At 41.4% G+C, this 24,160-nt stretch overlaps 1 protein-coding gene across 1 annotated transcript in view; it reads left to right on the top strand.

Annotated features, from left to right (window-relative positions):
- Window positions 1–22,330: 22,330 nt before the first annotated feature.
- Window positions 22,331–24,160, top strand: part of LOC6588843 (POU domain protein 2) — a 32,592-nt gene continuing 30,762 nt past the window's right edge. The window contains exon 1 of the mRNA XM_026989064.1: window positions 22,331–22,626. The gene's annotated coding sequence lies outside the window, so the exon portion shown is untranslated. The remainder of the gene's footprint in view (window positions 22,627–24,160) is intronic.

Here is a 24,160-nt window from a genome sequence, read left to right as displayed (position 1 = left end):
CAGTCTCCAGGCCTCCAGGCCTCCAGTCTCCAGTCGCGGGTAAAAAGTGGCAAAAGCAAAACCAAACAGAATGCAGATACCACAAGCCCCATGTCCATCGTCATTCTCGGTGGATCTGTCTTCGCGATGGAAGCAGACTTCGAGGCAAGAACTGCGCCCAGAGTGCAGTTTGTCATTCTGACTGGCTGCTACATGTCCAAAGGGGGTGCTCTACGAAAGGAGGGGTACTTTGGCTACTAAATGGATCTGCCAGTGGATGTCTCTGCTGGAAATTCAATGGAGAAAAGTCTTTGACAGGCTTGAAAAGCTGAAACAAGAGTCTAGTCACTTTTTGAGTAATTTTTAGTTTGATTTAATTTTTAATTTACATTTTAATTTTGAATTTCATCTTAATTTCATTTTTAATTTAATTTAATTGAATTTTTAAGCATTTATTTTAATTTAATTTTATTTTTAATTTTGATTTAATTGAATTTTTAAACATTTAGTTTAATTAAATTTAATTTTTAAGCATTTATTTTAATTTTATTTAATTTTTAAAATAATTCAATTTAATTTTTAATTGAATTAAATTTAATTGTTATTTAATTTGATTTAATTTTTATTTAATTTAATTTAATTTGTAATTTTATTTAATTTTTAGTTCAATTCAATTGCATTTCATTTTGTAGGCATTTAGTTTAATTTAATTTAATTCTTAAGAATTTAAAATTATTTTATTTTAATTTAGTTTAATTTAATTATTAGTTTTTTCAAGTTAACCTTTAATTTAATTCACTTTAATTTTTTATTTGAATTCAATTTAGTTTTGAATTTTTTTTCAATTTAATTTTTCATTTAATTTAGGTTTTAATTTTTTTTAAATAGATTTATTTTTCCATTACTGCAAATTTAATTCTTGGAATTGTTTAATGAAAATTAAAATTACTCTGCAGTTTGACGCATAAGAGGAATAAAACTTCGTTCAGTTTCAGCCACTCCTGCCCCTCGCATCTCTCTCTCTCCCTCAACTGCAATGTAAATTTCCGGCCCAAGTGTGTGTTCGTCTTGTGTACCTTGAGTTTGTGCTTTTTTCTGGCACCAGCCGAGAGCCTTGCATATTTATGTCCCTCCAATGGATGGCTGGCTGGCGGAGACACAGCCTCCGCGATTCCGACTACGACTTCGACTCCATCTTGTCGGTTGTCGGTGCATGCAAAAGGCGCAGAAAAAAACTTGATTGATTGGCCTGCCAAGCGGCCACTGATGGAGGACCAGAGAGAGATGCCTGGAGATTCACAGAATGCAAAACTCCGTATAAAATGGCTGCCTCGAATATCGTATGGGGCTTGGGGCCAGACGATTTCCCCCTTTACTGCTCTTGACTATAAATTTCTATAAATTGAAATTGTCGTTGCATTTCCAGGAATTTCAATATTTGTCAATAATATCAGCCATATACCCGTGCCCGTGCCCGTACCCGTACCCGTACCCGTACTCGTATGTAGAGAGCGGAGCGATAAGCGGCCTGTCGGTCGCGACACTGGAAGGTGCTTATATCATCAATAAAATACAAACTAAATGCAACAACAAGAAATTTGTTTAAACATCGATAGCAATTACAATCGCCCCGTCTCGCTCTGTTCCGGAAATTTATTAATTGCTTGTTCCCCCCCTGCACCCTGCACCCTGACCCTGGCTACAATTTGAATTGAATTACGCGCCCGATTATTGAGTGCATTATCAGGTGAAGGCAAACAAGCAGTCGCCTCCCCCCCTCTGTATTTATTTAGGGCATGACAGGTCTTTTCTATCTATTTTCGTTCACCTTTCCTGTACTCCGCCCTGTCCTCCGTCGAATGTCATTCACGTGCAATCGGTCATTCCCTATTGCTGTCCCCCTCCCGCTGCCACTCCGTCCAGGCATGAAATTTAAATTCTTCAAATATTCAGACGCCTTCAGATAAGGTCGTACTGTACAGTATTCACTGGCCCAGACTCGTTTATTGACTTTAAACGCGTTTGATGACTACTATTTTGCTTATCAAAATGTGTGTTTATTTTTTGGGTATTTTCGGTGTAAGATCTTTGGTTTGATAAGCTCCGGGTTATTTGAGGCTTTTCCTGGCGTAATTTCCCCTGCCAAAAAAAAACAGTTTATTTGTTATTTAAATGACCCCCATATCAATTATGCATTCAATTGATGGTCGCTGGCGAATATCCAAAGCCAATTAATTAATTAAACCATTGATCGCCCACGCAGACCCCTCTAGAGGGCTTCGTTTTTTACATACTTCGTACACCGCCGCAATGCAATGAGAATTTATGGGCCCTGCTCGATGTTTGTCAACGAAAATTTGTCAAAGCAAACCAATAGCCCACCAGACAACCTTAATTCCCTCTTCCTTGAGTGAAGGAATACGAATACAAGTTCTCATGCCACAAAAATCGGTTAATTGTAACTGACGCCCCAGATGCGAGCACCAGGCGCAGTGCCCCAAAAGGAGGGGGAGAGGGTTGGGCCTCACTCGAAATCGATACGGAACCACTCGGCTGTTGTTTTGCTAATTATTCAATTGAAGAACGTTTAATTTATTTCAATATAATCGAATTGAAAGATCGCAGCGTACCACCAGAGAGGGGAACAGATGAGCGCGAAGGAGGGGGAGGAGGAGGAGTAAAGCCAGTGAAGAACAGAAGGCCAACTGAGGCTCCCACGAAAGTCAAACAAATTCATTTAAGGTTTAATTGGTGAAATCGAGAGCCACAAGGGGGACCACTGAACAGAGGCGTGCGCAGGGGGGCCTTTGTTTAAAATGACAAAAAATACCTCTAAAAAATTGTGATACATTTATTTGTATTTTATTTTCCAAATAAATTTGTATTAAGTGTATTTTGTATAATATTTCCTTTGATATATTTGTGGGCCACGCCCCTGCCTGGCGCTTGTCGCCACTGAAAGATGCCGCCTACTCGAAAGACAACAAATTTAAATTTGATTAATATTAAACGGGAAAATGTAATTGCAAAAAGTTGCTGAAGCTGCTTTTAATCGATTTTCATGGGAAAGTTAAAAGAGTTGACAATGAATGAAATTTAGTTCAGAATTTATGTGGATTTTTCTGAAGTAGAAACCTTTTTTCAAGTGAAGAAAAGTGTTTCAAGAAAGATATCTTTGAACAGGAAATTTTTGCAATTTATCCTTTTAAGAAAGACCCTTAAATATGGTAAAATATAATAGTGGATGGGATAAAAGATCTTCCCTGCACCCCAGGGTTTACTCATTCTGCTCCTGGTGCCACATTTTCCTTCAATTTCTAACCATCAAAATCGAATAGCTACACCGTAAGGTTAGGCACTTGCATGATATGGCGTATAGCAATTATCGAAACATTTTAATGAGCGACAAAATTACGCATAAATTAATTAAAGGCCCCACATCGAAACGGACAATTCCAATCGCATTCGCAGTGACAATGAAAGTTGAAGTCAAATCGTAAATGATTTGCGTTATTAATACATATATTACTGGACGGGGCATGTATGTACATGCATGCACTTGATACTATGTATTACTAATGTATTTACGATCAGCGCAAATGTGTCAGCAATGACAACTGTCCCACCGCTGCCCCCCATTCACGCCGAATGCCGCCACATTCCCCGGCCAAAGCAAGTGGCAATGAGGCAAAAACCGTAACACGGCCACACAACATGACACAAAATTTAATAACAGAAACGATTTCATTGTATCTTAAGTGCCTCTGTCCCCCTCCCCCGTCCCCCCTCTGTCACTCTGTCAGTGTCTCTTTGGCTGTGTGTTTGTTGAGGTGAAGTCATTAAATTTACAATAATGCGTACAATAATAACTAAAAGCGTATTAAAAAAACACAACGACACACAAAGAAAATAGACTAAAGCTGGCCCCCAGATATCGACGTCACCCGCCGAAAACAGAACGATTCGAGCAAATGAAAAAGATGTCAGTACCGTCCCCGGGCCCCAGATAACACGGGAACAAATTTTCGGAAAAGAATTTCGTCGCTAGAGATGTAACTAGGTGTGGGGTCAGGGGTACCTATCGCGAGCGGTGACTATTGGTTCGCTTTCTACGATTTCTAAGGAAATAATTTAAATTGTAATGGGACAAAATGTGGGGATAAAAATTAAGAAAAAGTCCCCTTGAAAAATCAATGAAATTTGCGAGTCGGGTGGGACTATCTGTAAAACATTTTTTATGTGGATATATATGGAATATTCAGTGTACATTTACCATGTTATTAAATATGAAAAGATTTGGTGTTTTTTTTGTATAAATCCGCGGAGGCATCTGCCGTAACGCTACCAAAAATCGGCTGAATAAAAGTTTAAAAATATACTGCTAGACGAGTTTGTCCAAATTTTCTGACATTTTTCATAGATAGCCCAATATATTAGAAAGATCTTACAGAAACACTTATATCAAGAATCATCTTCCTTAGAGAATATAATAATAAAGAAAAATCTAAGAAACAAACAGCTACAAAAAAAATTTTAAAAAAAATTTAAAAAAATAAAGTGATTATTTTTTTATTTTAATACGTTTTTATACCAAAGTTTATACAATTTTAAATCAATTGATTAAATTAGTTTACATTCAATAAATTTCGAGAAAAAAATTCAAGACAAAAAAAATATGGAAAACTGTTTTTATTGACTTGTAATATTCTTTGTTGGAAATGCCCATATATTGTACTCAAGAATACTAATAAATCCTTCAACGATAGCAAAAATTGAGTAAATTTAAAACTTTTTTTTGTTCAACTTTTCAGAACCCGAAAGTTCCCCAAACGTAGTCTTCATTCCGGTTTAGATTTACCTGAAGCTCTCCTCTCTAGTCCATAGACCCTCCCGATAAGCATTGATGAACAAAAAACGGGGGAAAATAATGATTTGCTTTTAATTAAATTACGTCGTACACAGTTTTTGGTGGGGGGTAAGGATTTGATTTTTGGGGGAAATTAGAATTGTTAAAATTGCGGGCAAACAAAACAGAGATTGGATTGGTAAATATTTCGAAACGAAAGAACATAAACTCATTAATAACATCCGAGATACTTTTGTTCCCCTCTGCAGGGAGTTATCAGCAAATTAGGCGCTGATAGAGCCCAAAGGAATTCATTTAATTTGTTAAAGACTCTTAACGCATGTTAATTCTGGCTAGAAGAGTAGAGGAATGAGCCAAAAGAAGAACGAACAAAAAATTGGGAAAAAATAAGACGGAAAAAAAACGTATCATTTCCGATACGTGATCATCGCATATTTATCGCCAGCATCTGGAGCTAGTCTCCCCGGCCCCAGCCCGGCCTGTCCCGGCCTAGACCATTAACAGGCCAAACTGGGCCCCGTAATGAGGCCACAGATAGCAGAGATACAAGATCTAGTGATCGGGAGTGGGAGTGGAAGTCGCTGAAGCTGAAGCTGCAGCTGAAGCCAAAGCTGGAGATGGTGTAGGAGCAGAGGCTCTGAGATGGGGCACCTTGATATGGTAAGCACTCAAAACTGAACTGCACTTGCCTCTATATGCCTCTCTCTATGCAGAGCAGGGGCCTCAACCTGGCTGACTGCCTGACTGGCTTCCTCTTCTAGCTTCTAGTTGGAGCTGGATCCCCATCCCAGATTTGAGATCCCTATCAGGGGGAGTACGCGAAACGCGTGCACGAGCTGTCAAATGGCTTAAACTTGAACCGAAACTTTTTCCACCATCGTGCACTCATTATGATTATGACTCTTTCTCTCAGGTTGTAGGCTTTGGGCTATGATGGAGCGCAAAAAGTGTTGCCAGGAATGCCTTTTTACAGCTCAATGTATACCAATTCCCGTTTAAATAAACATTTAAGACCTTCAATAAACCCCAAAATATTTATCAAAGATTTATTTACAACTCATTTGATCCTCAAAGATTTTCTGGCTTTTATAGAAATTCTTTAAAGCGCATGAAAATAACTTTTAGTTAATTATCGCAAATAATTCAGTGGCATATCTTTGATAATTTTCATAAATTCTATGGCAATTGTCTAGGAGTTGACAACTAATTGGGGGCTCCTCTCCATCTGTCTGGAGAGGAGAGATGCCACTGTCTGGAGATGGTCTACCCAATTAATACAAGCCAAACATTAAGGATTCTTACCTGAATCAGAATCAGAATCAGAACCGAGCCGAAAAGAGAGAAGGCGCAGACAAAGTACGAGCATAAAAATGCTTTACAAGTACACAAAAGTGTCATTCCATCACTCACTTAAAGTATTCATCCATTAATTGCCCGAAAGCCATTGCGAATGGGGTGGGGGGGAATCAGTGGATCCGAGGACATGTCGATGTCGCCACCAACTGACGCCAGACGAGGCTGGAGGATGGCCAGTCCAGTCGGTTCGACTTTCAAGTCCAAGGCGGCATCGGCAGCGGCATCGGCATCGGTGGCAGCCATAATGCAAAGAGAACCAAAGCGGAGAGCTCCAACAGGCAATTACCATGAGTTGGAGCTGCACTTGGAGACGGCTAAGGCGAGGGCGACGGAGGGGAAGAGCAGGCAGCCAGAGAAGGAAAGAGCGAAAGATTTAAATCAGACCTGCGACTGCTTTTTGCGTGTCCGCCGCTAGAGATGAGAGCGTGAGGTCTTACGATAGTTTCTTTATTGGAAATTTCCCATACGATATGGTAAAGGCTTCAGAGAGGAGTCCCTCTCTTTCCCCCCAAAGATCGCCCCATCATCTGTATTTCACGCTGCCATCCCTATCCCTGACACTGACGGACAACCACGTTGACATCTCTCGTCTTGGACTTGGAGTTGGACTTGGAGTCTGGAGTCTGGACTGGTGATATTCAAAGTAATTGCTTGAAAAATGCAATAAAAATGTACGAACAACAACAAGCAGACAAAAACAAGATGAAAAGGAAGCAAAAGGAACAGAGAATACGACAAAACGATGAGAGAAGAAGATGGTGGAATCTGGCTGGGAACGCCTGAGTATGTGAAAAAGTACAATTGTTATGGTGGCATAAAACTCTATATAAGTGGACACTGGACACTGGACACTGGCCACTGGACACTGGACACTGGACTGCAAGATGCCGACGATCCCCATACGACGACGACCACGACAGCTGAAGACTTTGACAGTACCAGGCTCTGGACATTGGGACATGGGGACATGGGGACGGACATGGGGAACATGGGGGCAAATGGCGCGCAGTGATTGGATGCATATCAAAGTAGACAGCGCGGAACAATGAAAGGCGGCAAGCCTGCAGCTTCCCTCTCATCTCCACCTAGCCCCCTCTCTCGCTCTGCGGATCCCCAGCTCAGTTTTGGGTTATTTTTGGGTAACGCCTCTGACTGAAAGTGATGAACGTTGCTGTTGTGATTCGTCCAAAGATGGCAATGATTTGGTTTAGAATAGTGGCCCAAGCGGAATGTTTTTGTCGCCAATGGTAGCCAAGAATTCGCCGTGGCTGTGTTGTGGGGCCTTTCTGCCGGTTTTCGTTGCTTAAGAGCCTGCTTTGGGTGCCACAAGGAGTGCTGAGACCAAGGGCCTTTAGCGCCCAGTCTGCTAAAGCTAATCAATAGTCATAGATATCAATTTCATTTAGTTGGAACCGATTACGAAATGCGTGAAGCGTTTAGCACATCTCCTGGAGATCCCAAGTGACGTTTGAGTGTAACTCAAGACCCACTGGAGCGCATGAAACCGGACCAGACGGTTTACATAACCCAGGAGGACCTTTGCCAAATCGAGTGCAGTCAATGAACCTCCCCGCTTAGATACAAGATACTCGGATACATACAGAGAGAACTTGGTGCCGACTGCTAAATACTTGCAGTTTTATGAGTCAGTGAAAACTGACTGTGAAAAAGGAAGCCCAATACAATTGGACACAGTCGCTGGCCAAGAGGCAGCAGTCAAGGACATGCCACAAATCCAGATACAGAGCGAGACAGAGACAGAGCAGACCGACAGAGCGTAGGGAGGGGAGGGGGACTACTGCCAGCGAAGGTCAATGGAGGCCAAAGTGCAAGTGAAAAATCCACGCGAAAAAAAGAATAATCAAGTTTTTTTTCAGCGAAAGTGAAATAAATAAGTTGCGGGTGGCAGAAGGATTGAATGGGCTGAGCTTTTCGGGCGGAATGGGGTCGTCTCGGAAGGGGTTGTAGGGTCATCGAAGGCAACAGTTATTGCATGTTTTGGTAAGCATCTTTGGCGGCTGTTTGCGAGCACCCAAGATTCTCTTTGACGTTGGCTAAGGCCTATATCGATTTGCCGTCGGCTATTTGAGGAACGCTTTGCGGGTTTTTAAGCAGCCACCGAGTTCTAGTTGACCTTAAATATGTTGGAGAATGGGCATGGGTTCATATAGAAGGATTGTTACAGGATAGAAAAGAGATAGAAGCTTCAAAAAATGAAATAAAATATAAATAAAACTATACATTTATGGACCGTCTGCAATGAATATTCTTTAAAAACGATTTCTCTCGTCTCGTTTCTCACTTACCCATAATCTCTCTCCGTTGCATTTTTAATTTCGACAATTCCGATGAAGAGAGACACCGCACGGCGACTGCGAAGTTACGACAAAACCGCACCGAAACCGCAACGAAAGCGCACCGAAAACGCACCGAAACAGAACCGAAACCGCAAACGAAACGCACCAAATTATTTCCAATACGAGCGCGCAAATTGTTTGCATATTAATTTAAGGTGAGGCACTAGAGGGCGTAAGTTCGTGTACGCACACTAAAAAGAGAGAGTCAGATCAGCAGCATTCGGAGCGCCTCACCCCATCACGAACTTTACTTCGAGCGGGAGCTCTCATTCCTTTTTGATTCCCTTCTTCACTGCGCTCTTGCATCGTGGAGTGGGAAAGGGACAAAACTTGACGAATTTTCAAGCACGCACACATACACACTGCTGGACATCTACACGGACATCACGAGATCGAATGAAAAAAAAAGCAAGACCACGGAAAAACAACATATTTTTGATTTTTACACATTAAAAAAAGGATTTACGTTAAAATAATATGTTTATCTGCATATAAATCAAACACTGCACATATGTATATATCACACATTGCTGCACTTCTCCTTCGTAGATCTGCATTTTTGCCGCCATTCTGCCTTTATTGCGCCCCCGCCCTTTTTTAAACACATTTTCTTGCACTAAAACACACTTTTTTTATATATTCACTTCATCACTGCACTAAACTTCACTTCACACACCTGCGCCACATTTTTCTCATTGGATTTTTCACCATTTTCCGCATTTTCTCGAATTTAAACGCGGAGCTGACTTACAAACGCGCGCTTTGACCGGGTGAAAAAATTTGAGTGAGAGCGATGCAAATGCGTTCTTTTTTGACGCGCGCTATAACCGAGAGAAAAAATTGGAGTGAGAGCGAGGCAAATGCGTTCATTCTTTGATCTCCTGTTCCTCTTCTTATTTGCTCTCTCTCCCATGCACTATACGGGTGCTTTTGCGAAAACGAAACGAAAAAAAGAAGAAAACGGAACGATATTACATTTTGTATATTGCCACATGAAAAAAAATAATTTATGCCAAAAATAATATGTTTTTCTCCATATATTTCGATTATATACACATACACCACACATTGCTACACTTTTCTTTCGTAGATCTGCATTTTTGCCGCCATTTTGCCTCTGCTGCCCCCTCGCCAATTATTCCACACATTTTCTTGCACTAAAACACACACTTTTTTTATATATTCAGTGGATCACTACACTAAACTTCACTTAGCACACCTGCGAGACATTTTTCCAGTTGGTTTTTCACCATTTTCCCGATTTTCACGGGCTGAAACGCGGAGCTGACTGACGAACGCGTGATTTGACCGGGTGAAAAAATGTAAATGAGAGCGATGCAAATGAGTTCATTCTTTGATCTCTTGCACGTCTTTCTATTTGCTCTCTCTCTCCCAAGCTCTATACGGTGCTTTTGCTCATATTGTGGTAGTGGGAGTGAGAGTGAGATGGAGATGGAGAGCTAAAGTAGGCGGTGTAATAACTTAATCTCATTCATTGATCTCTCTTTGCAAAAGCAGAGTATGAGCCAAGGGCTAGAGATGAGCATAAGCAAAAATACTCGAGAGGGCGTTGGAGAGAGGGCAACTAGCAAAAGAAGTAGGAGAGCATAGAATGAACGCATTTGCATCCCTCTCACTCAAATTTTTTCACCCGGTCAAAGCGCGCGTTCTCAAGTCAGCTTCGCCTTTTATTCCCTGAAAATGGGGAAAATGGTGAAAAATCCAACGGGAGAAACGTCACAAGTGTATTGAGTGAAGCTGTAGCTGCAGTGAAACATTGATTATATACGAAAAGTGTGTTTTAATGCATGAAAATGTGTTGAATAAAGGGCGGGGGCGCAAAAGAGGCATAAATGCAGCTCGACGAAGGAAAAGTGCGGCAATTTGTGATATGTATGTGTGTGTATGTATGTGTCTATATTCGATATATGTACATACATATATGTTTGTAGAAAAACATATTATTTTTGCATAAATTATTTTTTTTTCATGTGCCAATATACAAAATGTGAAATCCGTTCCGTTTTCTTCCTTTTTTTCTTTTCGTTTTCGCAAAAGCACTCGAATAGAGCGTGGGAGAGAGAGCAAATAAGAAGAAGAACAGGAGATCAAAGAATGAACGCTCTCATTTACATTTTTTCACCCGGTCAAAGCGCGCGTTCGTGAGTCAACTCCGCTCTTCCATCCGGGAAAATCGGGAAATTGGTGAAAAATACAACGGGAAAATCGTCGCGCAGGTGTGTGAAGTAAATTTTAGTGTAGTGATGCAATAATTAGATATAAATGTCGAAAAAATGTGTTATTTTTGCAAGCAAATGTGTGTGTTCATGGTCGGGGGCACAGGGAGAGGCAAAATGGCAATAAAAGGGCAGGCCGCCGAAGAAAAAGTGCATAGATTTTGTATAAAAATGTATAAAAACATATTATTTTAGCATAAATTCTATTTTTCATGTGTAAAAATCTAAAATGTGTTGCTGTTTCGTTTTCTCGTTTTTTTTCGTTTGATCGCATGAGTTTCAGCAATGTGTGTGTGTGTATGCGTGCCTGAAAATTCGTCAAGTTTTGTCCCTTTCCCACTCCACGATACAACAGGGCAGTGAAGAAGAGAATCAAAAAGGAATGAGAGCTCTCGTTCCAAATGAAGTTCGTGGTAGGGTGAGGTCTCCGAATGCTGCCGATCTGACTCTCTCTTTTTAGTGTGCTTACACGAACTTACGCCCTCTAGTGCCTCACCTTAAATTAATATGCAAACAATTTGCGCGCGTTTATTGGAAATCAGTTGGCGGGGTCGCAGAAAAAAGCAAAATGGCAGCAAAAAAAGGCAGCTCGTCAAAGAAAAAGTCCAGCAAGTTTTATATGCATACATATGTACATATGTATGTATAGATATGTGCAACGTTTAACACATACATATGTACATACATATGTAAACAAATTTCTTTTTATTCATGTGTGAAAAACTAAAATGTTTAATAGTTTTGTTAATCTTTTTTTCCAGCAATGTGTGTGCGTGCTTGAAAATTCGTCAAGTTTTGTCTCTTTCCCACTCCAAATTCCAAGAAGAGAATCAAAAGGAAAGGAGTGCTTTCGTTCCAATAGGGTGAGTCATTTCCTAAACTGGTCTATTATAATAATTTTTGACAAATCGTAAAGAAATGATTAACTTTTAAAGAAAAATATAATTTTTAACGAACAATGCTTTCAAGCTCTTTTTATATGTGGAGTTCTTAAAATAGTTCTTCTTATTAAAACTAATAATTATCTACACTCCTAGGAGGTTTTATTTAAGGAAATATCATGTGATAGGTGCATACTGTGATTTTGTATATTAAAATAGCATTTTGATATCTGCAAAGTCCCCATATTTTCGCTGTGCTTCTTCTTTTAGTTAGCCGCTTTTATTAACTACCAATTTTAATTAATCCACCCCCAGTCGAGACTCGATTCAAAGCGCAATCTAATCAAAAATTATTGGGTGCGTGTCCAGTGCAGCTCCAGAGAGACCATGAATGAATGAGTATGAAAGAAACGAACAAAATCGCACTCACGCAAAGGAGGCGGAGGCGGATGAGCAGCAGTCTCGATTGAGGGAGGAGAAGCCAAAGCCGAAGCCGAAGACCAGGAGAAGCGCGTCTCGAAGGCGACGGTCGCGCGCATGACTCGTAAATAAAATTGTAGCCACAAGCATAACAGACCCCAGACCCCAGACCCCAAACCCCAGACGAGGGCAGACCCCAGACTCCAGCCAGCAAGCGGAAGCCAGCCAAGATCGGACTCGGACCGCACAGCAGCCAACGGATTGGGCAAGGTTAGGATCAGCTTAGGTCTCCTTCAGCCTCAGTAAATTGCTGGACGTTCGGAGCTCGGAGCTTATCAGATCGTTGGCCCCCTCAGAGCCCCCACCAGAGCCATGCCCATGCCCATGCCCAGAGATCCAGATGTGCTGCTGGCAAGTGCTCCCGATCCCCAAAAGAATGGGCAGAGAGGCACAGATGAAAGCTGCCTGCATCTCGGTGTGTGGGAGCTGCTACACAGCCATTTACACGTGTGCTCTTCCGTATCGATCTGCTCTCCCGCTCTCCCGCTCTACCGCTCTCCTGTTCTGCTCTGTGCGTGTTCCATAATATTTAAAAATCGCAAAAAAGTTAATTGCGAAAAATTTGGTAGGCCTTGCATTTGGTTTGGCTCGTTTTTCTCTCGCTCATTGCGTGTGCAATGGATAAATGATAATGATAAGAAAGGCCTACCCAGCGCTCTTGGAATGCCAGAAGAGCGGGGTGGCCAGGCCAGGGGAAAAAGTACTGAGTGTTTTCGTAATTAAATTTCTAGAAATATTACATAAAATGCGCATATTTCCGCATCGATCTAAGGCCATAAAATCACCCAAAAATATGCCTATTGTTTTTATAAACCGCAAAAGTAGTTCCTGGCTTGTGGCTGGTGTTTCTGGCGACCCACAGCATCAGGCAACGATAAAAGACAACAAAAACTGTGGAAATATAAAAATAAATAAACTAAGCCGACCTAAAGGGAAAGACTTTGCAAAGAGGACTTCTGTGGTGAGGAGGAGGTGGATGGTGGGGCCAGAGGAGTGTCCTCCTCCATTCCATGGATATTGGTGGTAAGTGCCGGGCTAAATGGCTTCCCCATTAAGGCTCATTTGAAATCAGACACGTCCGATTAAAATCTCATTTCTCACCTTGTGGTCCGTTTCGACTGCAGCTCAAATTGGAGTTGGGCCCCGACTTAAACTTCCATTTCCACTTGGCCTGAACTGAGGTTGAGACTGAGACTGAGGCAGAGCCAGAGTCAGACTGGGACCGGGACTGGGAGTCAGGTATAGCTACAAGGTACTCGTATAGGGAAAGGTAGACACAAAACAAAAACAGCTGCAGGCAGGGCAACAACTCCAGCACCCAAGGTGGGCCTCCAGCCTTCTGCCCCCAGCCCCCTGCCATTGATAGGCTGCGATAGAGCCCCAGCCAAAGGTATTTCCCAAACATCCCGAAGGCAGTCACTATTTCACGCCTTTTTGCCACTTATTAAAATAGGCAAAATGTCTATTAGCCTGCTTCTTGGTAGCTGGCATGGAAAAAAAAGGTACCATGTGGGTGGCTGGCAACTGGAGGTGGCGCGGTGGGTGCGGTGGGAGCCCAGAGGACGGTAACGTGTTGGTTTCTCATAAACATTTGGCTGGCCTGGCCCCTGGTGTCCCCCGGCTTTCAGATGCTGATCATTGGGAGCTGCATTCCACTATCTTTGAGGAGATATCAAGGTTGAGTGCGGGGGGGCTGCAGGGGCAGATCGTTTCTGCCGCATGAAAGTGGGTTTGCCATGAAAGAAAAGTCTTGAATAGAACTGATAAAGGGAGTTCTAGGAGAGCTCTTCAGGTGGAACGTTTAGGACTGTTTTGTATACGAGTATGGAGATCATTCTTAAGGGAAAGTCATTATAGATCTTAGCTCAGTCTTTCATCTAATAGTAAGAGGTCTAAGAAGTGTCAAAGAGTGTACCATTTGACCTCCACATAGACTATCATATCATTCAGCGAGCTGTTGAGTCTTCTTTCTAAGGTTTTTAGGCCCAATCTCCCAGCTTTTTTAGCCTTAAAGAAGTCCTTCTTATTATTCAAAATAAATCCATGTTTATTTCAAGATTATTCAGTCCATGGGCTTTCCTCCTGCCCGCCCCCTGCCCTTCTACACATCCTTCTCCTCCTCCTGCTGCTCCTCCTTTGAACCATTAAAAACCCTTAATAATTTTTCTTGCCTTGTGCATCGCGATAAACACGCAAAATCCACTCCACACACACTCGACACCTTTTTCGCTGTTGTTTTTTGTGTTTTTGGCCCAAAGAGATTTGAGCCAAGCCACCCATATTCCGCAATGAATCGGATCGGCTGGTGTCCCCTTTGGGCTATTTAAGCAAATGATCAGCACAGGCACAGAGCAAACAGCCGACACGCAACAAGGCTGCACCCGCTCCTCCCGTCTCCTCTCTCCCCACTCTCTCTCTCTCTCTCTCTCTCTCAAGTGTGAATTGTTTCGTGCCCAGAGCTAAGTTGGCCAGATAAGTTGGCCGGCTGGCTGGCCGGCCACATGCAGGTAAAGGCCAAAACAAGCAACGCGGAAAGGTAGAGAGTCCAGTATTACGACTAGAAGATACCCAGTAGGCAAATATCCAAACGCTAGTGGGTTTGCGGGAATAGATAAACGTTTTCAGGTCATGTGGGGGTCTCGATTATTGGTAGTTTCGGTTTTTCTGATGCTTAACACATACCATCTGACTCAGGCTTGAATTTGAGCGCATGACCATGGTGAAATTCGGGGTCTATATCACGAATCAGCGCTTTCGGATGAGCGGAATATTCAATATTTGGCTCGGGAGAGGAAAAAACGAAGTGGATATGAGTTCTAGACGTACTTCTTGGTGTTGTTTGCCATTTTCTCTGTGAATATCAGTGCGTTCTTCGCTCTACTGCAACATACCCAAGGACATAGGGGTTCCGGCTTTCTTCTAGGGTTCCTGTCCGCGGGTATAACCAGATCTGTAACAAATATCTAACCAAATGGAACATACCCCTACACTCCCACCCAGTAATGGGTACAAAAAGTTGCAGCTGCCTTAGCCGAGGCTTTTTGCATATGAAGAAACACACTAAGAGAGAGGGATAGGGAGGTGGAGAGGAAGTGTAGGGTAAAGTTGAGGCAGAGAGAAGGTGGCTGGCGAATTCTCTTGTGGTCTCTGGGCTGGCGTGCAAATTCTTGACGTTTTTTCCCACATTAAGTGCATTGTTTCGGGGGCTACTGGTCTTTGACTACGGCTCAGGGATCGCCTATAGCCGGAGGTTCCGAGGTTCCGAGGTTCGGAGGGCAGCTGCGAGATCTCGCTCCATGCAAAACAGCTTGTTAAGCACTTGTGCCTCCAACAAAAACAACAACAGCACATTGTGTGCTCGACTTTTGGCTTGCGGGTTCCCTGGCGAGAGGTCTGCCGAGGTCTGGGGCTTATTAAGCAAAAAAAAGGAGGGAAAATGTAGCATAAAAAGGTAGCAATTTCTGTGCTTAACCCGATCACGCATTATTATCATAATCAGATGGGCTTCAGAGGCATCATTATCATTATCGCTATCAGTCTATCAGGCAGGGCCAGGGCCAGGGCCAGATCGGAGATCAAAGATGGCACAAGTTAAGATCAGTTGAATGAACCTGGTGGATATGTACAGGGATATTTCGAGATTTTTAGAGTTTTAAAGTTTTTTGAACGTATGAAAAATGTTCCAATTTTTATGCTGAATTTTTGTGAATTTCCTAACTAGTCTCTAGGGTAATTTTCTTATTAAACTTAGCCCCACCACAGTGTTGGAGTACACTCCACATACATACTATATAAGTATTTATTTATGTGTATTTTAGCTGAAACAAGAAAAGCACATTACTCATACGCCCTGCCGGAGGTCTTCTGCTTAACGAAATGAAATTTCTTTCTCATATTTCTCATGTACAAAGAGAGAGGGAGAGAGAAACGAACTCGAGCACACGCTCCACTTGAAAATTCAATAAAAAAAGAAATACAAGAAATTGATCAAAATTGAAAATGGGCAATCGCTTGGACCTCCTCCTGGAACCCCCCTCCCTGCCTGCCATCGTAAACAAATACCGAATGCTTCTGCTATTGGCGCTGCTGCCTTTTGGTACAGTTTGGCTCATAAATATTTAAAAATTAATTTCACAATATGTCCAGGGAGAGGGAGAGGGAGAGGCAAAAATTGAGGATGAAGCCTGTAAGCAATTTTTCAATTTCATACTTAATTTTATGGCATAAATGCCAAAGTTTTATGGAAAGAAATAGAGGGGGTGGAGGGGGTAGGGAGTAGGATTTTGGCTTATGTAACCTTTCATCATATTTTATAGTTTCATATGTGTGAGTGCCTGTGGCTGTGTGTGTGTGTGTGTGTGTGTGAGAGGTTCTCTGAGGTGCAAAACTGGGGGCCAGCGTAATTACATACGACCTGCCAGGGCAACGCCTTTTATATTCTAAAAATGCACTCGTATGGGTGTAGTGGAGTATGTAGAGTGGCCATGTGGACCCCCTCCCCTGCTCGTGGAGGTCTCCCCAGCAAATACCTTTCATATATAGCACTTTGGTCCACAGTTATCGTATTTTATGTGCATGTGCTTCGTTGTCCTGGTCCTCTGGTCCTCTGGTCCTTGGATCCTGGTTCCTCTTTTTCCTTTTTTTTTCTTTCTTTCAGTTTTCGCCGCACACAGCAGCCGCCCCACAGGTCATGTAGTTTTGCAACATTTTCTGCCATTTGTGCAGTTTTTCATGTTCCATGGCTTCTCGTGTGCCCTGGCTGGGATATGAAAATTTTCCAAGCGCACTGCACGAGTGAGGGAGAAGCTAAAAGACAGAGAGAGAGAGAAGGAGAGATGCAGACAGAGAGAGAGAGGGAGGAAGGGAGGGAGCATGTGCATCTGTGTGCGCATTCAAGTTGGGAAAATTGTGCACTTACATTATCATAATGGAAATGCTTTTGACTTGAGTGACCAGGGTTGTCAAGGCAAGCAAGGAAAATAATCCGAAAAACTTTTTGAAGGAAAAATAAGGGTCAAATATGATAGAAAATCTGTAAAAAAAAACAAATGGAGAGCAAGATTAAAGCAAACAAAAATTATAAAAAAATCTGAGAAAAATGAAGACATTAAAAATATTATATTTAAAAGTTTTTAATTAATTTAAATCAGAAAAAAATTAAGAAATTCCCAAAATTATATATACAAATTTAAAAATTTTTTTTTTTTTTCTGAACGATACAAATTAAGAAATTCCCAAAATTAAACATACATATATACAATTTTTTAAATAATTTTATTTGTTTTCGGATACGATTGATCGATAAATATTAAGAAACTCCCAAAAATATATTTAACATTTTTAAATGTCTTAATAATTTTCTTATAAGATTGATTGATAAGAAAAAAAATTTCTATATTTAAAAATTTTAAATATAATTTGGCGAGTTTCTGTAATTTCATAATATTATAAATCTAAAAACAATAAATTCTGTGGCATATTTTCAACCAAAAGTAAAACCATTTTTATAAATTTTTGTATGTGTCCAGAAATTATCCCTAAAGTAGAGTCATTTTATATTGATTTCTTAGCCGTTCAAGGACTCGTAAAAATATTCTAAAAATTCCATATTATTTGGATTAAATATTCCCCAAATTAAAAATCATTTTCTTAGTTCCCCAAAACACGCTGACAACCCTGTTTGAAGCACCTCTATCTTGCAACTCTGTACGTAAATGTGAGCGAAGGAAGCCAACTGTGCCACGGGACTCCCTATCCTGCCTCTGCCGCTGCTGCTGCTGCTGCTGCATATACACGAGCATCCATCCGTCCCTCCTCCCTCCTACTCCTCCCCATCGCCTTAGGCTGCCATTGTATTCTGATTGTGCGCCTTACGGCCCAGAACTCCTCCAAGAATGTGCCCCTGTGTGTGTGTGTGTGTGTGTGTGTGTGAAGAGATGGAAAATATTATTTTTCATAAATTTTAAAATATACCCAGGCCCCAGAAATCGAGCGAGAGAGAGGGCCAGCTTGTGTGGGTCTGGCATCCTGCTCTGGCGCGGTGTTTCGGCTCTCTATGTACGAGTGCCAGCATAACGGTAAATGGCAGCCATATAAACGCTCACACACACACACACACGTACAGAAGAAAAGAAAGGCAAAGTAGAGGAAAATGTATGCAACATTTTACAATGCAAAAGCCATTTACTTTGGTTAGGAAAAAGGAGCAGAGAGCGAGAGAGAGAGAGAAGGAGAAACCTGAGTAAGAGAAGGACAGACTCGGGAGAGAGAGAGAGAAAGGAGCTGTATATATAGGGCCTGTGTGTGTGTCTCTGTGTGTGTGTGTGTGGCAGTCAACATATGAAAAATGAAAAGTCACAACTGCGAAACGGAAGCGAGAAAAAAAAATATACCGTTGAAATACAGCCTGGGAAAAAAAAAGAAGAATATTTCTTCTCTTTGTTTCCTTATATACAACGTATGTACATATATCCCCGGCCATTGTATGCCACCCACAAATACATACATCTAAATATACGGGTGGCATGTGGTCCTTTATATAGGATGAACATTATAGGAAAGTTTCAACTTTTATGTCGTGTGTAATGTAAATAAAAAGAGACAGGAAATGTTTGTGAGGAGCAAAAAAAAAGAAAAGGAAAAGTGGAAAATTCTAAAAAGTTCAAGGGGGAGATAAAGAAAGAGCCATAACTTAGGGAGCAGTCAGGGGATGGGGGGAAGGGGGGGGCAAAAGATTGCTTGGGGGGGAGGCCAGGGATGGCATTCTCAAGTTTTATGGGGCGTATACGGAATGTGCAGAATGGAAAATGGAACAGGGCCTTAATGGGGGTTGGGGAGGGGTTCGGGTCACACGCCTTCGCCTTTGAGTGTGGGCGTTGCGCTCTGCATATAGTCAAATGATAAGAAACAAGAGAGAGAGAAAACACACACAAAGCAAGGCTGGCCATCTCCCTCTAGCCCTTCAGCTTTGGCTGTATAGCTTTCTCACTCTATCTTGTATCTTTTGTCATATTTTAAAATCTGTTTTCCATTGAAACATAAACTTTTAGGGGAGGATTTTGTTGGTTCAAGAAGAATGAAAGCCTTTTAATGAAGGGAGCGTTGCTGAGGGCTCAGATTGAAGGCGATAAGTAAATTAATTTATTATTAAATTTAATAATCAAATAATAGAAGTCCTAGTGCAAAATATCTAATGACTTCCAGGTTTTTGGACCATTTGAAGTGTTTTATTCCCCATAAAAAAGGCTCTTTCTATGAGGGAAGGAAGCCGTAACATAAAACACATTAGGAGAGATGAGAAACCATTAATATTGTCTTTCTACTGAAAAGAATAGTGCCCATGACAGACTAAGTTGTTAATAGTTTAAAGAAAATGTTCAGAAAACCCACTTTTTGGCAAAGTATTCCAGGGATAATCCCAGCAAGAATGCAAACCATATTAAAATATATTTTATTTCTTACCCTAAGAAATTGTTTTCTATAAATATCGAACCATTTACCCGAAGATCTATCTCTTCAATAAATATCCTGATTTCTTTGCTACCTAAAATATATTTATAATAATCATAAAATCATCATCCAATGTATAAATAACCAAAACTATACTTAGATTTGCTCCATAAATAGTTGGGCGACGCTTCCAAGAACTTCTTATCCCACAATTGCCCCGCCACAACAAACCACAAACTATCGCTATATCTATTGCTTAGCCATCGATTAGTTAGATTTAAGCAACCCCAACCCCAACCCCAACAACAACAAAAGCAGCAGCAAGGGGAGACAACTTAAATGCTTACAAAGACAAAAAAGTACCAAAGAAACGGAACACAGAACAGAAAGTAAGAATGAACGAGGGATACAACAAGCCAAAACACAGCCAGACAGACAGACAGAGAATAGAAGTGACAAACCAAAAATAAAAGAAGCCCAGCAGCAGCAGAAGAAGAAACATCCTTCCAGGAGGAGGGAGGGCGGGAGGGCTGGGGGGTAAGACTTTTCCTCTCTGCGCGCTAATCAATGAAATTAAAGTTGGACCAAAACGAAGGAACTTTAAGAACTTACAACCGAAGGGGGCTCCAGAGGGGGGGTGGTGGAGTGGTGGTGGTGTGGAAAGCGAGAGGCTGCCAACTTTAATGAACGGAAATTAGCCAGTCGCTGGCGAAGGCGAAGGCAAAGTCAAAAGGTAAAGGCCCTCTCGGAATACATAGAGATGCCAGGCGATGCGATGCGATGCGATGCGATGCTGTCTCGGGGCGAATTGCTCCAACGACGCGAGTTGGGGCGAATTCGAAGTCGCCAAACCACAGAGAGAGAGAGCGAGAAAGAGAGCGAGAACAGACATGCGCCAAAGAGAGCGCCAAAGTGATTGGCTGCCGTCGGGCCATGTGTGTGTGTGTTTATGTGTGTGCGTGTGAGAGCGCAGCTGTATGGATTTCCCCTCTGCTGCTGTTGCTTCTGCCGCCGCTCTCCGTTGAGGCATAAACAAACCATTTTGAATAAAATCAACAGCAGGCAGCCAAAGCTCCCAGCAACAATTTTGTTGCACCTCGCAGCGCTGTGGAACCCAAGTTTTTGAGTGAGAAAAATCTCTGCCTCCATCTCTGCTGTGGCTGCCTCTTGTTTGGGGGGCTGCTGGGCTGCCACAGCCAGCTTCGGATTGCATTCAATTGCAGTTTTTCAGTTGCAACTCCGTTGGCCGTTTGTCGGTTGTCGTCCTCGCGACTCCTCTCGTTCTACTGCCTCGTTTTTTCTGTGCGTGACAGCAACAACAACAACAACAACAACCGTCAAAGGACGCCTCTTGTAATTATTTTAATTTATGCGTTTATCGCTTTTTGCCTTGCTTTTGCCGCCGTTTTTGTGCCTCCTCTTTCCGACTCCTTTTCTGATTCGCTTTTTGACAGTCCAGCGAATAATTCTCGGCTGCTGCCATCATCGCAATGTCAAATCTTGGTTTTTTCTGCTGTTTTGTGGTTTCTTTGTTTTTGTATTGCCGAGGATTTTGGTGTGGCAGGCACTGCATGGGGCACGGGGCGTATGCGTAATGCGAGTTGAGCAAGGGATTTCAGGCATCAGCGGGATTGCCGTCGGGTTACTGTTTTCATATAAATGGATGGCAAAAGAATACAAATAGGGCATAAAGTTTGGATTTGCAGTTGTTTATTTTTAATATAATTTTCTTTTATTTTTAATAAATATTTTTAAGAATTTTAAAGTGATTATTTTATTGGGGAAAAAACACACGATAGCAGTCGAATTTTTAGAGAGGATATAATATTGGTATATAATGATTTATTGATTTAGGAAATTTTAAAATAATAATTCGCTAAAAAACCAACCAAATAGAGGATTTAGGCTCCTTCCCATTAAATTCTAGATTATGTTGGTTTTTTTTTTATTTATTTATTTATTTTAAGTTGTGAATTTTAACTTAATTTTAGGCCAAGAAAATTGTATATACCTCTCACTCCTCTGCCTCGTCGCCCACCCCCAGTGCAAAATACATTTTTATGCCGCTCAAAAACTACAAATCAACTTAAGGGGTGGAGGGGGGGGGGGCAGAGCGAACAGAAGCAGCAGAAGCGAACCCCAGTCAATACATACATAATTCCAAATCCGATAAGAGCCACCCACACACACACACACACACACACACACACACACACCAACACACACATTTATATATAGAACCCACCCACACAATACACGCATTTGATTTTAAAACTCGTGCAAAGAAACGTGCAAAAAAAAGAAAAAAGAAAATAAAAGAATGACCGAAAGAAGAAGCAGGAAAAACGAAGTCAAACGGCGCCCCAACCACCCAACCCCCACCCACAGCCCACAGCCCAGTGGCCTCCCACAAGAGCCACCTGCTGGCTGGTTTACAGCCCCTCACACACACACACACACATACATATGTACAACCCATACAAGCACAACAAAATCTTCTATAAAAAAAAAATTCACATTCGCTTGACATTTTGTGGATACATCGGACTTCGGCGTCGTCGTCGTCATCGTCGTCGTCGTCTTCTTCGTCGGCTGCAGTCGTCGCGAACTTCTCTTTTTCTCTGTTTTTTGTGTGCTTCTTTTTGTTGTTGTTGTTGTTGTTGTATTTTTTTGCTCATATCTCCTTGCGCGTTTTTTTAAGTCAGTCGTTTGTCGGAAGTCAATCAAAAAGCGTGTCTCTCTCCCGCCCAGAGACCAGAGCTCATAGCCCAGAGCCCAGAGGAGAAGTGTCCCCGAGGCGAAGATCGCCGCCGATCCGATCCGATCCGCAACCGAAGCAAAGCGAAGGGCGTGAAGCTCCGCGACTTGCTCCCAATTACAATTTTGAAAAGTGTTGCAAAAGAAACAATTAAATTATAATTCGAGCCCGGATTCGAACAGAACAGTGTTGCCGTGTCGTGTGCCGGCCCGTGTGACAAACGGCAGGCAGGAGGTGCGCCCCAGCAGTTCCACCAGCCCAAGTGAGTGTGTGTGACTCTGCCAGAGATCCATCTGTGTGTGTGTGTGTCGGGCTTGTAACGCCCACACTTAAGTGGAACGATCGATGGATCAGCTAGCAGTTCCAGAAACGAGACCTTCTAGGGCTCCTCCGCTGACATTTTGCAGCTTGTCTTGTCAAACTGTTAATGAGGTGCCTCTGCCTCTGCTCTCAGTAGTGTGCGTGTGTGTGTGTGTGCGATTGAGTCCTTAATTGGCAAATGTGTGTTTGAGGGCCAACAAGAACAAGTGCCTCGATATGGCCAGCGATAGCGATTTTTGGCTGGATAGGCTTACAGGGGGCTTACAGCAAAACGAAGAAGATCTTTGACAGCTCGCGCAGATTTTTCACATTTCTTTTGTTTACAACACTGCACTCAATGCATTTACAACACTGTTTTGGCCACCTGTATAGGTAAATTCGGAAAAGTTTTTTTTTTATAATATGCTCAAGGATTTTCTCATTTATTTTCGAAAATTAAATTAAAAACAATTAATTATTAAATATTATTTCTCTAAATAAATTAAAATTAAAGCAATTAAATTTTAATGTATGAACAGAAATAATATTTAATTGTTTTTAATTGAATTACAAAATATTACACTAAATGATTGGTCTTAAAAGTCTTTTACTAATTCTGAAATGGTATTATGTACATTTTTAATTATCTATTTTTTTATTTAATTATTTTTTTTTTATTTTTTTATTATTTATGTAATTTTTATTTATTTGTTTTATGTTTATTAATTTAATTTATATTAATTTAATTATTTTTTTTATTTTATTTTTTTTTATTTTTATTTATTTATCTTTGATAGCATGTCATTTTTTTTTTTTTTTTTCAAATACAATTTCATAATTGAATGAGAATGAAGGCACTATAAAGATCCTTTCCTTTCATTGGCTTCCTTCAGAAATTCCTTATAAATACGCACTCAAAAATTATGTCAGAGGTACCCGCTCATTAAGAACAGTTATAGTATTTATGGTTTATAACCACCCCTTCCCCTTCCACTTATGGAAATGATTTTTTAATCAAGACAAGCCATTACTCAATCACAAACCGAGCAAATCACATCGTCAATCTTAGTTCCGTGCTATCTTTACAACCGAACTACGAGTTCGTACACCACCCACCACCCACCACCCAATACGAAATTATGAAAACAGAAATTCGAAATTGGAGACAAACAATCGGCAATGTTCCGGGTATTATACGATACGATACGATACCAGACATGCGCTATGCGATACGATCCCTCAGGCAAAGTCAACAAATTGTGTTTAATTTTAAAACAAGATAAAGTTTAACGAAAATAGCAAAAGCCCCCAATATCGGGGCCAATAAGAAATAACCAATTCGATTGAGAGAAGAGAATTATTGCAAAATGCCAGGAGTGTGGCAGTGGAGCGGAGGAGCAGTGTTGAGGTGGAGAAAAAATTGCATTAAGTCGGTGCCACCTTTGATGTGGCCTGTGGTATAACGACTCTCGGCAATTGGTTGCTGACATGCAAAG

Source organism: Drosophila persimilis, unplaced genomic scaffold (genome assembly GCF_003286085.1).
Source record: "Drosophila persimilis strain 14011-0111.01,24,50 unplaced genomic scaffold, DperRS2 tig00000191-arrow-pilon, whole genome shotgun sequence".
NCBI classification, from domain to species: Eukaryota; Metazoa; Arthropoda; class Insecta; order Diptera; family Drosophilidae; genus Drosophila; species Drosophila persimilis.
This window is presented reverse-complemented; position numbering and strand designations above follow the sequence as displayed.